The sequence below is a fragment of the Haemorhous mexicanus genome, chromosome 4, assembly GCF_027477595.1.
Source record: "Haemorhous mexicanus isolate bHaeMex1 chromosome 4, bHaeMex1.pri, whole genome shotgun sequence".
Taxonomy (NCBI): Eukaryota; Metazoa; Chordata; class Aves; order Passeriformes; family Fringillidae; genus Haemorhous; species Haemorhous mexicanus.
Genome location: NC_082344.1, coordinates 13,869,941 through 13,887,967, shown reverse-complemented (window position 1 = coordinate 13,887,967; position 18,027 = coordinate 13,869,941).

Below are 18,027 nucleotides of genomic sequence, written 5' to 3'. Positions count from 1 at the left end.
TCGCCTCCGGCAGCCGGAGAGCTCGGCAGATGCTGAGACGACAAGAACAAGACCGCACAGCATCGGGATTGAGTGCGCAGCTCTCAAACTGAGAGAAAATGATAACTAACCACTTTCCAACAGTTTAAAATTAGATTACCATAAGTAGAGAAAAAGTTCTCAAACAACATTCTTTTTCATCCTTGTAAAAATTATGCAGCACTCCCTGAGAAATCTTACTTTTCCTTTTCTCCAGGAGATGGTAAGAACTCGAGTACCTTCATGAAAATCGTCCTGAGACGCTTGCTGTGCTGGCACAGTTTCTTTTTGAGAGAAAGCGTGAAAAAGCTTTTCGCTAAGGTGTAGGCAGCAAGAGACGCAGAAGGCGGGCATATGCAGCTCTCCGAGGGTAGGTGCCGGTCTCCGGGCGTCTTTCGGCAGAAGCCGCGGACCGGAGCGCACCGCGACCGGCAGAAAGCTCTGTGCGCGAAAAAGCCGCTTCTTCGCCGCCGGCAGCCGGAGAGCTCGGCAGATGCTGAGACGCCAAGAACAAGACCGCACAGCATCGGGATTGAGTGCGCAGCTCTCAAAGTGAGAGAAAATGATAACTAACCACTTTCCAACAGTTTAAACTTAGATTACCATAAGTAGAGAAAAAGTTTTTAAAAAACATTCTTTTTCATCCTTGTAAAAATTATGCAGCACTCCCTGAGAAATCTTACTTTTCCTTTTCTCCAGGAGATGGTAAGAACTCCAGTACCTTCATGAAAATCGTCCTGAGACGCTTGCTGTGCTGGCACAGTTTCTTTTTGAGAGAAAGCGTGAAAAAGCTTTTCGCTAAGGTGTAGGTGGCAAGAGACGCAGAAGGCGGGCATATGCAGCTCTCCGAGGGTAGGTGCCGGTCTCCGGGCGTCTTTCGGCAGAAGCCGCGGTCCGGAGCGCACCGCGACCGGCAGAAAGCTCTGTGCGCGAAAAAGCCGCTTCTTCGCCTCCGGCAGCCGGAGAGCTCGGCAGATGCTGAGACGCCAAGAACAAGACCGCACAGCATCGGGATTGAGTGTGCAGCTCTCAAACTGTGAGAAAATGATAACTAACCACTTTTGAACAGTTTAAACTTAGATTACCATAAGTAGGGAAAAAGTTCTCAAACAACATTCTTTTACATCCTTCTGAAAGCTATGCAGCACTCTTTTGCCAATCTTTCTTTTTGTGTTCTCCAGGAGATTGTAAGAACTCGAGTACCTTCATGAAAATCGTCCTGAGACGCTTGCTGTGCTGGCACAGTTTCTTTTTGAGAGAAAGCGTGAAAAAGCTTTTCGCTAAGGTGTAGGCGGCAAGAGACGCTGAAGACGGGCATATGTAGCTCTCCGAAGGTAGATGCCGGTCTCCGGGCGTCTTTCGGCAGAAGCCGCGGTCCGGAGCACCCCGCGACCGGCAGAAAGCTCTGTGCGTGAAAAAGCCGCTTCTTCGCCGCCGGCAGCCGGAGAGCTCGGCAGATGCTGAGACGCCAAGAACAAGACCGCACAGCATCGGGATTGAGTGCGCAGCTCTCAAACTGAGAGAAAATGATAACTAACCACTTTCCAACAGTTTAAACTTAGATTACCATAAGTAGAGAAAAAGTTCTCAAACAACTTTCTTTTACATCCTTCTAAAACTTATGCAGCACTCTTTGGCCAATCTTTCTTTTTGTTTTCTCCAGGAGATGGTAAGAACTCGAGTACCTTCAAGAAAATCGTCCTGAGACGCTTGCTGTGCTGGCACAGTTTCTTTTTGAGAGAAAGCGTGACAAAGCTTTTCGCTAAGGTGTAGGCGGCAAGAGACGCTAAAGACGGGCATATGCAGCTCTCCGAGGGTAGGTGTCGGTCTCCGGGCGTCTTTCGGCAGAAGCCGCGGTCCGGAGCGCACCGCGACCGGCAGAAAGCTCTGTGCGCGAAAAAGCCGCTTCTTCGCCGCCGGCAGCCGGAGAGCTCGGCAGATGCTGAGACGCCAAGAACAAGACCGCACAGCATCGGGATTGAGTGCGCAGCTCTCAAACTGAGAGAAAATGATAACTAACCACTTTCCAACAGTTTAAACTTAGATTACCATAAGTAGAGAAAAAGTTCTCAAACAACATTCTTTTTCATCCTTGTAAAAATTATGCAGCACTCCCTGAGAAATCTTACTTTTCCTTTTCTCCAGGAGATGGTAAGAACTCGAGTACCTTCATGAAAATCGTCCTGAGACGCTTGCTGTGCTGGCACAGTTTCTTTTTGAGAGAAAGTGTGAAAAAGCTTTTCGCTAAGGTGTAGGCGGCAAGAGACGCTGAAGACGGGCATATGCAGCTCTCCGAGGGTAGGTGCCGGTCTCCGGGCGTCTTTCGGCAGAAGCCGCGGTCCGGAGCGCACTGCGACCGGCAGAAAGCTCTGCGCGCGAAAAAGCCGCTTCTTCGCCGCCGGCAGCCGGAGAGCTCGGCAGATGCTGAGACGCCAAGAACAAGACCACACAGCATCGGGATTGAGTGCGCAGCTCTCAAACTGAGAGAAAATGATAACTAACCACTTTCCAACAGTTTAAACTTAGATTACCATAAGTAGGGAAAAAGTTCTCAAACAACTTTCTTTTACATCCTTCTAAAACTTATGCAGCACTCTTTGGCCAATCTTTCTTTTTGTGTTCTCCAGGAGATGGTAAGAACTCGAGTACCTTCATGAAAATCGTCCTGAGACGCTTGCTGTGCTGGCACAGTTTCTTTTTGAGAGAAAGCGTGAAAAAGCTTTTCTCTAAGGTGTAGGTTGCAAGAGACGCAGAAGGCGGGCATATGCAGCTCTCCGAAGGTAGGTGCCGGTCTCCGGGCGTCTTTCGGCAGAAGCCGCGGTCCGGAGCGCACCGCGACCGGCAGAAAGCTCTGTGCGCGAAAAAGCCGCTTCTTCGCCGCCGGCAGCCGGAGAGCTCGGCAGATGCTGAGACGCCAAGAACAAGACCGCACAGCATCGGGATTGAGTGCGCAGCTCAGAAACTGAAAGAAAATGATAACTAACCACTTTTGAACAGTTTAAACTTAGATTACCATAGGTACGGAAAAAGTTCTCAAACAACTTTCTTTTACATCTTTCTAAAAGTTATGCAGCACTCCCTGGCCAATCTTTCTTTTTCTTTTCTCCAGCAGATGGTAAGAACTCGAGTACCTTCATGAAAATCGTCCTGAGACGCTTGCTGTGCTGGCACAGTTTCTTTTTGAGAGAAAGCGTGAAAAGGCTTTTCGCTAAGGTGTAGGTGGCAAGAGACGCTGAAGACGGGCATATGCAGCTCTCCGAGGGTAGGTGCCGGTCTCCGGGCGTCTTTCGGCAGAAGCCGCGGTCTGGAGGGCACCGCGACCGGCAGAAAGCTCTGCGCGCGAAAAAGCCGCTTCTTCGCCGCCGGCAGCCGGAGAGCTCGGCAGATGCCGAGACGCCAAGAACAAGACCGCACAGCATCGGGATTGAGTGCGCAGCTCTCAAACTGAGAGAAAATGATAACTAACCACTTTCCAACAGTTTAAACTTAGATTACCATAAGTAGGGAAAAAGTTCTCAAACAACTTTCTTTTACATCCTTCTAAAACTTATGCAGCACTCTTTGGCCAATCTTTCTTTTTGTGTTCTCCAGGAGATGGTAAGAACTTGAGTACCTTCATGAAAATCGTCCTGAGACGCTTGCTGTGCTGGCACAGTTTCTTTTTGAGAGAAAGCGTGACAAAGCTTTTCGCTAAGGTGTAGGTTGCAAGAGACACAGAAGGCGGGCATATGCAGCTCTCCGAAGGTAGGTGCCGGTCTCCGGGCGTCTTTCGGCAGAAGCCGCGGTCCGGAGCGCACCGCGACCGGCAGAAAGCTCTGTGCGCGAAAAAGCCGCTTCTTCGCCGCCGGCAGCCGGAGAGCTCGGCAGATGCTGAGACGCCAAGAACAAGACCGCACAGCATCGGGATTGAGTGCGCAGCTCTCAAACTGAGAGAAAATGATAACTAAGCACTTTTGAACAGTTTAAACTTAAATTACCATAGGTACGGAAAAAGTTCTCAAACAACTTTCTTTTACATCTTTCTAAAAGTTATGCAGCACTACCTGGCCAATCTTTCTTTTTCTTTTCTCCAGCAGATGGTAAGAACTCGAGTACCTTCATGAAAATCGTCCTGAGACGCTTGCTGTGCTGGCACAGTTTCTTTTTGAGAGAAAGTGTGAAAAAGCTTTTCGCTAAGGTGTAGGCGGCAAGAGACGCTGAAGACGGGCATATGCAGCTCTCCGAGGGTAGGTGCCGGTCTCCGGGCGTCTTTCGGCAGAAGCCGCGGTCCGGAGCGCACTGCGACCGGGAGAAAGCTCTGCGCGCGAAAAAGCCGCTTCTTCGCCGCCGGCAGCCGGAGAGCTCGGCAGATGCTGAGACGCCAAGAACAAGACCGCACAGCATCGGGATTGAGTGCGCAGCTCTCAAACTGAGAGAAAATGATAACTAACCACTTTCCAACAGTTTAAACTTAGATTACCATAAGTAGGGAAAAAGTTCTCAAACAACTTTCTTTTACATCCTTCTAAAACTTATGCAGCACTCTTTGGCCAATCTTTCTTTTTGTGTTCTCCAGGAGATGGTAAGAACTCGAGTACCTTCATGAAAATCGTCCTGAGACGCTTGCTGTGCTGGCACAGTTTCTTTTTGAGAGAAAGCGTGACAAAGCTTTTCGCTAAGGTGTAGGTTGCAAGAGACGCAGAAGGCGGGCATATGCAGCTCTCCGAAGGTAGGTGCCGGTCTCCGGGCGTCTTTCGGCAGAAGCCGCGGTCCGGAGCGCACCGCGACCGGCAGAAAGCTCTGTGCGCGAAAAAGCCGCTTCTTCGCCGCCGGCAGCCGGAGAGCTCGGCAGATGCTGAGACGCCAAGAACAAGACCGCACAGCATCGGGATTGAGTGCGCAGCTCAGAAACTGAAAGAAAATGATAACTAAGCACTTTTGAACAGTTTAAACTTAGATTACCATAGGTACGGAAAAAGTTCTCAAACAACTTTCTTTTACATCTTTCTAAAAGTTATGCAGCACTCCCTGGCCAATCTTTCTTTTTCTTTTCTCCAGCAGATGGTAAGAACTCGAGTACCTTCATGAAAATCGTCCTGAGACGCTTGCTGTGCTGGCACAGTTTCTTTTTGAGAGAAAGCGTGAAAAAGCTTTTCGCTAAGGTGTAGGCGGCAAGAGACGCTGAAGACGGGCGTATGCAGCTCTCCGAGGGTAGGTGCCGGTCTCCGGGCGTCTTTCGGCAGAAGCCGCAGTCCGGAGCGCACCGCGACCGGCAGAAAGCTCTGTGCGCGAAAAAGCCGCTTCTTCGCCTCCGGCAGCCGGAGAGCTCGGCAGATGCTGAGACGACAAGAACAAGACCGCACAGCATCGGGATTGAGTGCGCAGCTCTCAAACTGAGAGAAAATGATAACTAACCACTTTCCAACAGTTTAAACTTAGATTACCATAAGTAGAGAAAAAGTTCTCAAACAACATTCTTTTTCATCCTTGTAAAAATTATGCAGCACTCCCTGAGAAATCTTACTTTTCCTTTTCTCCAGGAGATGGTAAGAACTCGAGTACCTTCATGAAAATCGTCCTGAGACGCTTGCTGTGCTGGCACAGTTTCTTTTTGAGAGAAAGCGTGACAAAGCTTTTCGCTAAGGTGTAGGTTGCAAGAGACGAAGAAGGCGGGCATATGCAGCTCTCCGAAGGTAGGTGCCGGTCTCCGGGCGTCTTTCGGCAGAAGCCGCGGTCCGGAGCGCACCGCGACCGGCAGAAAGCTCTGTGCGCGAAAAAGCCGCTTCTTCGCCGCCGGCAGCCGGAGAGCTCGGCAGATGCTGAGACGACAAGAACAAGACCGCACAGCATCGGGATTGAGTGCGCAGCTCAGAAACTGAAAGAAAATGATAACTAAGCACTTTTGAACAGTTTAAACTTAAATTACCATAGGTACGGAAAAAGTTCTCAAACAACTTTCTTTTACATCTTTCTAAAAGTTATGCAGCACTCCCTGGCCAATCTTTCTTTTTCTTTTCTCCAGCAGATGGTAAGAACTCGAGTACCTTCATGAAAATCGTCCTGAGACGCTTGCTGTGCTGGCACAGTTTCTTTTTGAGAGAAAGCGTGAAAAAGCTTTTCGCTAAGGTGTAGGCGGCAAGAGACGCTGAAGACAGGCGTATGCAGCTCTCCGAGGGTAGGTGCCGGTCTCCGGGCGTCTTTCGGCAGAAGCCGACGTCCGGAGCGCACCGCGACCGGCAGAAAGCTCTGTGCGCGAAAAAGCCGCTTCTTCGCCTCCGGCAGCCGGAGAGCTCGGCAGATGCTGAGACGACAAGAACAAGACCGCACAGCATCGGGATTGAGTGCGCAGCTCTCAAACTGAGAGAAAATGATAACTAACCACTTTCCAACAGTTTAAAATTAGATTACCATAAGTAGAGAAAAAGTTCTCAAACAACATTCTTTTTCATCCTTGTAAAAATTATGCAGCACTCCCTGAGAAATCTTACTTTTCCTTTTCTCCAGGAGATGGTAAGAACTCGAGTACCTTCATGAAAATCGTCCTGAGACGCTTGCTGTGCTGGCACAGTTTCTTTTTGAGAGAAAGCGTGAAAAAGCTTTTCGCTAAGGTGTAGGCAGCAAGAGACGCAGAAGGCGGGCATATGCAGCTCTCCGAGGGTAGGTGCCGGTCTCCGGGCGTCTTTCGGCAGAAGCCGCGGACCGGAGCGCACCGCGACCGGCAGAAAGCTCTGTGCGCGAAAAAGCCGCTTCTTCGCCGCCGGCAGCCGGAGAGCTCGGCAGATGCTGAGACGCCAAGAACAAGACCGCACAGCATCGGGATTGAGTGCGCAGCTCTCAAAGTGAGAGAAAATGATAACTAACCACTTTCCAACAGTTTAAACTTAGATTACCATAAGTAGAGAAAAAGTTTTTAAAAAACATTCTTTTTCATCCTTGTAAAAATTATGCAGCACTCCCTGAGAAATCTTACTTTTCCTTTTCTCCAGGAGATGGTAAGAACTCCAGTACCTTCATGAAAATCGTCCTGAGACGCTTGCTGTGCTGGCACAGTTTCTTTTTGAGAGAAAGCGTGAAAAAGCTTTTCGCTAAGGTGTAGGTGGCAAGAGACGCAGAAGGCGGGCATATGCAGCTCTCCGAGGGTAGGTGCCGGTCTCCGGGCGTCTTTCGGCAGAAGCCGCGGTCCGGAGCGCACCGCGACCGGCAGAAAGCTCTGTGCGCGAAAAAGCCGCTTCTTCGCCTCCGGCAGCCGGAGAGCTCGGCAGATGCTGAGACGCCAAGAACAAGACCGCACAGCATCGGGATTGAGTGTGCAGCTCTCAAACTGTGAGAAAATGATAACTAACCACTTTTGAACAGTTTAAACTTAGATTACCATAAGTAGGGAAAAAGTTCTCAAACAACATTCTTTTACATCCTTCTGAAAGCTATGCAGCACTCTTTTGCCAATCTTTCTTTTTGTGTTCTCCAGGAGATTGTAAGAACTCGAGTACCTTCATGAAAATCGTCCTGAGACGCTTGCTGTGCTGGCACAGTTTCTTTTTGAGAGAAAGCGTGAAAAAGTTTTTCGCTAAGGTGTAGGCGGCAAGAGACGCTGAAGACGGGCATATGTAGCTCTCCGAAGGTAGATGCCGGTCTCCGGGCGTCTTTCAGCAGAAGCCGCGGTCCGGAGCACCCCGCGACCGGCAGAAAGCTCTGTGCGTGAAAAAGCCGCTTCTTCGCCGCCGGCAGCCGGAGAGCTCGGCAGATGCTGAGACGACAAGAACAAGACCGCACAGCATCGGGATTGAGTGCGCAGCTCTCAAACTGAGAGAAAATGATAACTAACCACTTTCCAACAGTTTAAACTTAGATTACCATAAGTAGAGAAAAAGTTCTCAAACAACTTTCTTTTACATCCTTCTAAAACTTATGCAGCACTCTTTGGCCAATCTTTCTTTTTGTTTTCTCCAGGAGATGGTAAGAACTCGAGTACCTTCATGAAAATCGTCCTGAGACGCTTGCTGTGCTGGCACAGTTTCTTTTTGAGAGAAAGCGTGACAAAGCTTTTCGCTAAGGTGTAGGCGGCAAGAGACGCTAAAGACGGGCATATGCAGCTCTCCGAGGGTAGGTGTCGGTCTCCGGGCGTCTTTCGGCAGAAGCCGCGGTCCGGAGCGCACCGCGACCGGCAGAAAGCTCTGTGCGCGAAAAAGCCGCTTCTTCGCCGCCGGCAGCCGGAGAGCTCGGCAGATGCTGAGACGCCAAGAACAAGACCGCACAGCATCGGGATTGAGTGCGCAGCTCTCAAACTGAGAGAAAATGATAACTAACCACTTTCCAACAGTTTAAACTTAGATTACCATAAGTAGAGAAAAAGTTCTCAAACAACATTCTTTTTCATCCTTGTAAAAATTATGCAGCACTCCCTGAGAAATCTTACTTTTCCTTTTCTCCAGGAGATGGTAAGAACTCGAGTACCTTCATGAAAATCGTCCTGAGACGCTTGCTGTGCTGGCACAGTTTCTTTTTGAGAGAAAGTGTGAAAAAGCTTTTCGCTAAGGTGTAGGCGGCAAGAGACGCTGAAGACGGGCATATGCAGCTCTCCGAGGGTAGGTGCCGGTCTCCGGGCGTCTTTCGGCAGAAGCCGCGGTCCGGAGCACCCCGCGACCGGCAGAAAGCTCTGTGCGTGAAAAAGCCGCTTCTTCGCCGCCGGCAGCCGGAGAGCTCGGCAGATGCTGAGACGCCAAGAACAAGACCGCACAGCATCGGGATTGAGTGCGCAGCTCTCAAACTGAGAGAAAATGATAACTAACCACTTTCCAACAGTTTAAACTTAGATTACCATAAGTAGAGAAAAAGTTCTCAAACAACTTTCTTTTACATCCTTCTAAAACTTATGCAGCACTCTTTGGCCAATCTTTCTTTTTGTTTTCTCCAGGAGATGGTAAGAACTCGAGTACCTTCAAGAAAATCGTCCTGAGACGCTTGCTGTGCTGGCACAGTTTCTTTTTGAGAGAAAGCGTGACAAAGCTTTTCGCTAAGGTGTAGGCGGCAAGAGACGCTAAAGACGGGCATATGCAGCTCTCCGAGGGTAGGTGTCGGTCTCCGGGCGTCTTTCGGCAGAAGCCGCGGTCCGGAGCGCACCGCGACCGGCAGAAAGCTCTGTGCGCGAAAAAGCCGCTTCTTCGCCGCCGGCAGCCGGAGAGCTCGGCAGATGCTGAGACGCCAAGAACAAGACCGCACAGCATCGGGATTGAGTGCGCAGCTCTCAAACTGAGAGAAAATGATAACTAACCACTTTCCAACAGTTTAAACTTAGATTACCATAAGTAGAGAAAAAGTTCTCAAACAACATTCTTTTTCATCCTTGTAAAAATTATGCAGCACTCCCTGAGAAATCTTACTTTTCCTTTTCTCCAGGAGATGGTAAGAACTCGAGTACCTTCATGAAAATCGTCCTGAGACGCTTGCTGTGCTGGCACAGTTTCTTTTTGAGAGAAAGTGTGAAAAAGCTTTTCGCTAAGGTGTAGGCGGCAAGAGACGCTGAAGACGGGCATATGCAGCTCTCCGAGGGTAGGTGCCGGTCTCCGGGCGTCTTTCGGCAGAAGCCGCGGTCCGGAGCGCACTGCGACCGGCAGAAAGCTCTGCGCGCGAAAAAGCCGCTTCTTCGCCGCCGGCAGCCGGAGAGCTCGGCAGATGCTGAGACGCCAAGAACAAGACCACACAGCATCGGGATTGAGTGCGCAGCTCTCAAACTGAGAGAAAATGATAACTAACCACTTTCCAACAGTTTAAACTTAGATTACCATAAGTAGGGAAAAAGTTCTCAAACAACTTTCTTTTACATCCTTCTAAAACTTATGCAGCACTCTTTGGCCAATCTTTCTTTTTGTGTTCTCCAGGAGATGGTAAGAACTCGAGTACCTTCATGAAAATCGTCCTGAGACGCTTGCTGTGCTGGCACAGTTTCTTTTTGAGAGAAAGCGTGAAAAAGCTTTTCTCTAAGGTGTAGGTTGCAAGAGACGCAGAAGGCGGGCATATGCAGCTCTCCGAAGGTAGGTGCCGGTCTCCGGGCGTCTTTCGGCAGAAGCCGCGGTCCGGAGCGCACCGCGACCGGCAGAAAGCTCTGTGCGCGAAAAAGCCGCTTCTTCGCCGCCGGCAGCCGGAGAGCTCGGCAGATGCTGAGACGCCAAGAACAAGACCGCACAGCATCGGGATTGAGTGCGCAGCTCAGAAACTGAAAGAAAATGATAACTAACCACTTTTGAACAGTTTAAACTTAGATTACCATAGGTACGGAAAAAGTTCTCAAACAACTTTCTTTTACATCTTTCTAAAAGTTATGCAGCACTCCCTGGCCAATCTTTCTTTTTCTTTTCTCCAGCAGATGGTAAGAACTCGAGTACCTTCATGAAAATCGTCCTGAGACGCTTGCTGTGCTGGCACAGTTTCTTTTTGAGAGAAAGCGTGAAAAGGCTTTTCGCTAAGGTGTAGGTGGCAAGAGACGCTGAAGACGGGCATATGCAGCTCTCCGAGGGTAGGTGCCGGTCTCCGGGCGTCTTTCGGCAGAAGCCGCGGTCCGGAGCGCACCGCGACCGGCAGAAAGCTCTGTGCGCGAAAAAGCCGCTTCTTCGCCGCCGGCAGCCGGAGAGCTCGGCAGATGCTGAGACGCCAAGAACAAGACCGCACAGCATCGGGATTGAGTGCGCAGCTCTCAAACTGAGAGAAAATGATAACTAAGCACTTTTGAACAGTTTAAACTTAAATTACCATAGGTACGGAAAAAGTTCTCAAACAACTTTCTTTTACATCTTTCTAAAAGTTATGCAGCACTACCTGGCCAATCTTTCTTTTTCTTTTCTCCAGCAGATGGTAAGAACTCGAGTACCTTCATGAAAATCGTCCTGAGACGCTTGCTGTGCTGGCACAGTTTCTTTTTGAGAGAAAGTGTGAAAAAGCTTTTCGCTAAGGTGTAGGCGGCAAGAGACGCTGAAGACGGGCATATGCAGCTCTCCGAGGGTAGGTGCCGGTCTCCGGGCGTCTTTCGGCAGAAGCCGCGGTCCGGAGCGCACTGCGACCGGCAGAAAGCTCTGCGCGCGAAAAAGCCGCTTCTTCGCCGCCGGCAGCCGGAGAGCTCGGCAGATGCTGAGACGCCAAGAACAAGACCGCACAGCATCGGGATTGAGTGCGCAGCTCTCAAACTGAGAGAAAATGATAACTAACCACTTTCCAACAGTTTAAACTTAGATTACCATAAGTAGGGAAAAAGTTCTCAAACAACTTTCTTTTTCATCCTTCTAAAACTTATGCAGCACTCTTTGGCCAATCTTTCTTTTTGTGTTCTCCAGGAGATGGTAAGAACTCGAGTACCTTCATGAAAATCGTCCTGAGACGCTTGCTGTGCTGGCACAGTTTCTTTTTGAGAGAAAGCGTGACAAAGCTTTTCGCTAAGGTGTAGGTTGCAAGAGACGCAGAAGGCGGGCATATGCAGCTCTCCGAAGGTAGGTGCCGGTCTCCGGGCGTCTTTCGGCAGAAGCCGCGGTCCGGAGCGCACCGCGACCGGCAGAAAGCTCTGTGCGCGAAAAAGCCGCTTCTTCGCCGCCGGCAGCCGGAGAGCTCGGCAGATGCTGAGACGCCAAGAACAAGACCGCACAGCATCGGGATTGAGTGCGCAGCTCAGAAACTGAAAGAAAATGATAACTAAGCACTTTTGAACAGTTTAAACTTAGATTACCATAGGTACGGAAAAAGTTCTCAAACAACTTTCTTTTACATCTTTCTAAAAGTTATGCAGCACTCCCTGGCCAATCTTTCTTTTTCTTTTCTCCAGCAGATGGTAAGAACTCGAGTACCTTCATGAAAATCGTCCTGAGACGCTTGCTGTGCTGGCACAGTTTCTTTTTGAGAGAAAGCGTGAAAAAGCTTTTCGCTAAGGTGTAGGCGGCAAGAGACGCTGAAGACGGGCGTATGCAGCTCTCCGAGGGTAGGTGCCGGTCTCCGGGCGTCTTTCGGCAGAAGCCGCAGTCCGGAGCGCACCGCGACCGGCAGAAAGCTCTGTGCGCGAAAAAGCCGCTTCTTCGCCTCCGGCAGCCGGAGAGCTCGGCAGATGCTGAGACGACAAGAACAAGACCGCACAGCATCGGGATTGAGTGCGCAGCTCTCAAACTGAGAGAAAATGATAACTAACCACTTTCCAACAGTTTAAACTTAGATTACCATAAGTAGAGAAAAAGTTCTCAAACAACATTCTTTTTCATCCTTGTAAAAATTATGCAGCACTCCCTGAGAAATCTTACTTTTCCTTTTCTCCAGGAGATGGTAAGAACTCGAGTACCTTCATGAAAATCGTCCTGAGACGCTTGCTGTGCTGGCACAGTTTCTTTTTGAGAGAAAGCGTGACAAAGCTTTTCGCTAAGGTGTAGGTTGCAAGAGACGAAGAAGGCGGGCATATGCAGCTCTCCGAAGGTAGGTGCCGGTCTCCGGGCGTCTTTCGGCAGAAGCCGCGGTCCGGAGCGCACCGCGACCGGCAGAAAGCTCTGTGCGCGAAAAAGCCGCTTCTTCGCCGCCGGCAGCCGGAGAGCTCGGCAGATGCTGAGACGACAAGAACAAGACCGCACAGCATCGGGATTGAGTGCGCAGCTCAGAAACTGAAAGAAAATGATAACTAAGCACTTTTGAACAGTTTAAACTTAAATTACCATAGGTACGGAAAAAGTTCTCAAACAACTTTCTTTTACATCTTTCTAAAAGTTATGCAGCACTCCCTGGCCAATCTTTCTTTTTCTTTTCTCCAGCAGATGGTAAGAACTCGAGTACCTTCATGAAAATCGTCCTGAGACGCTTGCTGTGCTGGCACAGTTTCTTTTTGAGAGAAAGCGTGAAAAAGCTTTTCGCTAAGGTGTAGGCGGCAAGAGACGCTGAAGACAGGCGTATGCAGCTCTCCGAGGGTAGGTGCCGGTCTCCGGGCGTCTTTCGGCAGAAGCCGACGTCCGGAGCGCACCGCGACCGGCAGAAAGCTCTGTGCGCGAAAAAGCCGCTTCTTCGCCTCCGGCAGCCGGAGAGCTCGGCAGATGCTGAGACGACAAGAACAAGACCGCACAGCATCGGGATTGAGTGCGCAGCTCTCAAACTGAGAGAAAATGATAACTAACCACTTTCCAACAGTTTAAAATTAGATTACCATAAGTAGAGAAAAAGTTCTCAAACAACATTCTTTTTCATCCTTGTAAAAATTATGCAGCACTCCCTGAGAAATCTTACTTTTCCTTTTCTCCAGGAGATGGTAAGAACTCGAGTACCTTCATGAAAATCGTCCTGAGACGCTTGCTGTGCTGGCACAGTTTCTTTTTGAGAGAAAGCGTGAAAAAGCTTTTCGCTAAGGTGTAGGCAGCAAGAGACGCAGAAGGCGGGCATATGCAGCTCTCCGAGGGTAGGTGCCGGTCTCCGGGCGTCTTTCGGCAGAAGCCGCGGACCGGAGCGCACCGCGACCGGCAGAAAGCTCTGTGCGCGAAAAAGCCGCTTCTTCGCCGCCGGCAGCCGGAGAGCTCGGCAGATGCTGAGACGCCAAGAACAAGACCGCACAGCATCGGGATTGAGTGCGCAGCTCTCAAAGTGAGAGAAAATGATAACTAACCACTTTCCAACAGTTTAAACTTAGATTACCATAAGTAGAGAAAAAGTTTTTAAAAAACATTCTTTTTCATCCTTGTAAAAATTATGCAGCACTCCCTGAGAAATCTTACTTTTCCTTTTCTCCAGGAGATGGTAAGAACTCCAGTACCTTCATGAAAATCGTCCTGAGACGCTTGCTGTGCTGGCACAGTTTCTTTTTGAGAGAAAGCGTGAAAAAGCTTTTCGCTAAGGTGTAGGTGGCAAGAGACGCAGAAGGCGGGCATATGCAGCTCTCCGAGGGTAGGTGCCGGTCTCCGGGCGTCTTTCGGCAGAAGCCGCGGTCCGGAGCGCACCGCGACCGGCAGAAAGCTCTGTGCGCGAAAAAGCCGCTTCTTCGCCTCCGGCAGCCGGAGAGCTCGGCAGATGCTGAGACGCCAAGAACAAGACCGCACAGCATCGGGATTGAGTGTGCAGCTCTCAAACTGTGAGAAAATGATAACTAACCACTTTTGAACAGTTTAAACTTAGATTACCATAAGTAGGGAAAAAGTTCTCAAACAACATTCTTTTACATCCTTCTGAAAGCTATGCAGCACTCTTTTGCCAATCTTTCTTTTTGTGTTCTCCAGGAGATTGTAAGAACTCGAGTACCTTCATGAAAATCGTCCTGAGACGCTTGCTGTGCTGGCACAGTTTCTTTTTGAGAGAAAGCGTGAAAAAGCTTTTCGCTAAGGTGTAGGCGGCAAGAGACGCTGAAGACGGGCATATGTAGCTCTCCGAAGGTAGATGCCGGTCTCCGGGCGTCTTTCGGCAGAAGCCGCGGTCCGGAGCACCCTGCGACCGGCAGAAAGCTCTGTGCGTGAAAAAGCCGCTTCTTCGCCGCCGGCAGCCGGAGAGCTCGGCAGATGCTGAGACGACAAGAACAAGACCGCACAGCATCGGGATTGAGTGCGCAGCTCTCAAACTGAGAGAAAATGATAACTAACCACTTTCCAACAGTTTAAACTTAGATTACCATAAGTAGAGAAAAAGTTCTCAAACAACTTTCTTTTACATCCTTCTAAAACTTATGCAGCACTCTTTGGCCAATCTTTCTTTTTGTTTTCTCCAGGAGATGGTAAGAACTCGAGTACCTTCATGAAAATCGTCCTGAGACGCTTGCTGTGCTGGCACAGTTTCTTTTTGAGAGAAAGCGTGACAAAGCTTTTCGCTAAGGTGTAGGCGGCAAGAGACGCTAAAGACGGGCATATGCAGCTCTCCGAGGGTAGGTGTCGGTCTCCGGGCGTCTTTCGGCAGAAGCCGCGGTCCGGAGCGCACCGCGACCGGCAGAAAGCTCTGTGCGCGAAAAAGCCGCTTCTTCGCCGCCGGCAGCCGGAGAGCTCGGCAGATGCTGAGACGCCAAGAACAAGACCGCACAGCATCGGGATTGAGTGCGCAGCTCTCAAACTGAGAGAAAATGATAACTAACCACTTTCCAACAGTTTAAACTTAGATTACCATAAGTAGAGAAAAAGTTCTCAAACAACATTCTTTTTCATCCTTGTAAAAATTATGCAGCACTCCCTGAGAAATCTTACTTTTCCTTTTCTCCAGGAGATGGTAAGAACTCGAGTACCTTCATGAAAATCGTCCTGAGACGCTTGCTGTGCTGGCACAGTTTCTTTTTGAGAGAAAGTGTGAAAAAGCTTTTCGCTAAGGTGTAGGCGGCAAGAGACGCTGAAGACGGGCATATGCAGCTCTCCGAGGGTAGGTGCCGGTCTCCGGGCGTCTTTCGGCAGAAGCCGCGGTCCGGAGCGCACTGCGACCGGCAGAAAGCTCTGCGCGCGAAAAAGCCGCTTCTTCGCCGCCGGCAGCCGGAGAGCTCGGCAGATGCTGAGACGCCAAGAACAAGACCACACAGCATCGGGATTGAGTGCGCAGCTCTCAAACTGAGAGAAAATGATAACTATCCACTTTCCAACAGTTTAAACTTAGATTACCATAAGTAGGGAAAAAGTTCTCAAACAACTTTCTTTTACATCCTTCTAAAACTTATGCAGCACTCTTTGGCCAATCTTTCTTTTTGTGTTCTCCAGGAGATGGTAAGAACTCGAGTACCTTCATGAAAATCGTCCTGAGACGCTTGCTGTGCTGGCACAGTTTCTTTTTGAGAGAAAGCGTGACAAAGCTTTTCGCTAAGGTGTAGGTTGCAAGAGACGCAGAAGGCGGGCATATGCAGCTCTCCGAAGGTAGGTGCCGGTCTCCGGGCGTCTTTCGGCAGAAGCCGCGGTCCGGAGCGCACCGCGACCGGCAGAAAGCTCTGTGCGCGAAAAAGCCGCTTCTTCGCCGCCGGCAGCCGGAGAGCTCGGCAGATGCTGAGACGCCAAGAACAAGACCGCACAGCATCGGGATTGAGTGCGCAGCTCAGAAACTGAAAGAAAATGATAACTAACCACTTTTGAACAGTTTAAACTTAGATTACCATAGGTACGGAAAAAGTTCTCAAACAACTTTCTTTTACATCTTTCTAAAAGTTATGCAGCACTCCCTGGCCAATCTTTCTTTTTCTTTTCTCCAGCAGATGGTAAGAACTCGAGTACCTTCATGAAAATCGTCCTGAGACGCTTGCTGTGCTGGCACAGTTTCTTTTTGAGAGAAAGCGTGAAAAGGCTTTTCGTTAAGGTGTAGGTGGCAAGAGACGCTGAAGACGGGCATATGCAGCTCTCCGAGGGTAGGTGCCGGTCTCCGGGCGTCTTTCGGCAGAAGCCGCGGTCTGGAGGGCACCGCGACCGGCAGAAAGCTCTGCGCGCGAAAAAGCCGCTTCTTCGCCGCCGGCAGCCGGAGAGCTCGGCAGATGCCGAGACGCCAAGAACAAGACCGCACAGCATCGGGATTGAGTGCGCAGCTCTCAAACTGAGAGAAAATGATAACTAACCACTTTCCAACAGTTTAAACTTAGATTACCATAAGTAGGGAAAAAGTTCTCAAACAACTTTCTTTTACATCCTTCTAAAACTTATGCAGCACTCTTTGGCCAATCTTTCTTTTTGTGTTCTCCAGGAGATGGTAAGAACTTGAGTACCTTCATGAAAATCGTCCTGAGACGCTTGCTGTGCTGGCACAGTTTCTTTTTGAGAGAAAGCGTGACAAAGCTTTTCGCTAAGGTGTAGGTTGCAAGAGACACAGAAGGCGGGCATATGCAGCTCTCCGAAGGTAGGTGCCGGTCTCCGGGCGTCTTTCGGCAGAAGCCGCGGTCCGGAGCGCACCGCGACCGGCAGAAAGCTCTGTGCGCGAAAAAGCCGCTTCTTCGCCGCCGGCAGCCGGAGAGCTCGGCAGATGCTGAGACGCCAAGAACAAGACCGCACAGCATCGGGATTGAGTGCGCAGCTCTCAAACTGAGAGAAAATGATAACTAAGCACTTTTGAACAGTTTAAACTTAAATTACCATAGGTACGGAAAAAGTTCTCAAACAACTTTCTTTTACATCTTTCTAAAAGTTATGCAGCACTACCTGGCCAATCTTTCTTTTTCTTTTCTCCAGCAGATGGTAAGAACTCGAGTACCTTCATGAAAATCGTCCTGAGACGCTTGCTGTGCTGGCACAGTTTCTTTTTGAGAGAAAGCGTGAAAAAGCTTTTCGCTAAGGTGTAGGCAGCAAGAGACGCAGAAGGCGGGCATATGCAGCTCTCCGAGGGTAGGTGCCGGTCTCCGGGCGTCTTTCGGCAGAAGCCGCGGACCGGAGCGCACCGCGACCGGCAGAAAGCTCTGTGCGCGAAAAAGCCGCTTCTTCGCCGCCGGCAGCCGGAGAGCTCGGCAGATGCTGAGACGCCAAGAACAAGACCGCACAGCATCGGGATTGAGTGCGCAGCTCAGAAACTGAAAGAAAATGATAACTAACCACTTTTGAACAGTTTAAACTTAGATTACCATAGGTACGGAAAAAGTTCTCAAACAACTTTCTTTTACATCCTTCTAAAACTTATGCAGCACTCTTTGGCCAATCTTTCTTTTTGTGTTCTCCAGGAGATGGTAAGAACTCGAGTACCTTCATGAAAATCGTCCTGAGACGCTTGCTGTGCTGGCACAGTTTCTTTTTGAGAGAAAGCGTGACAAAGCTTTTCGCTAAGGTGTAGGTTGCAAGAGACGCAGAAGGCGGGCATATGCAGCTCTCCGAAGGTAGGTGCCGGTCTCCGGGCGTCTTTCGGCAGAAGCCGCGGTCCGGAGCGCACCGCGACCGGCAGAAAGCTCTGTGCGCGAAAAAGCCGCTTCTTCGCCGCCGGCAGCCGGAGAGCTCGGCAGATGCTGAGACGCCAAGAACAAGACCGCACAGCATCGGGATTGAGTGCGCAGCTCAGAAACTGAAAGAAAATGATAACTAACCACTTTTGAACAGTTTAAACTTAGATTACCATAGGTACGGAAAAAGTTCTCAAACAACTTTCTTTTACATCTTTCTAAAAGTT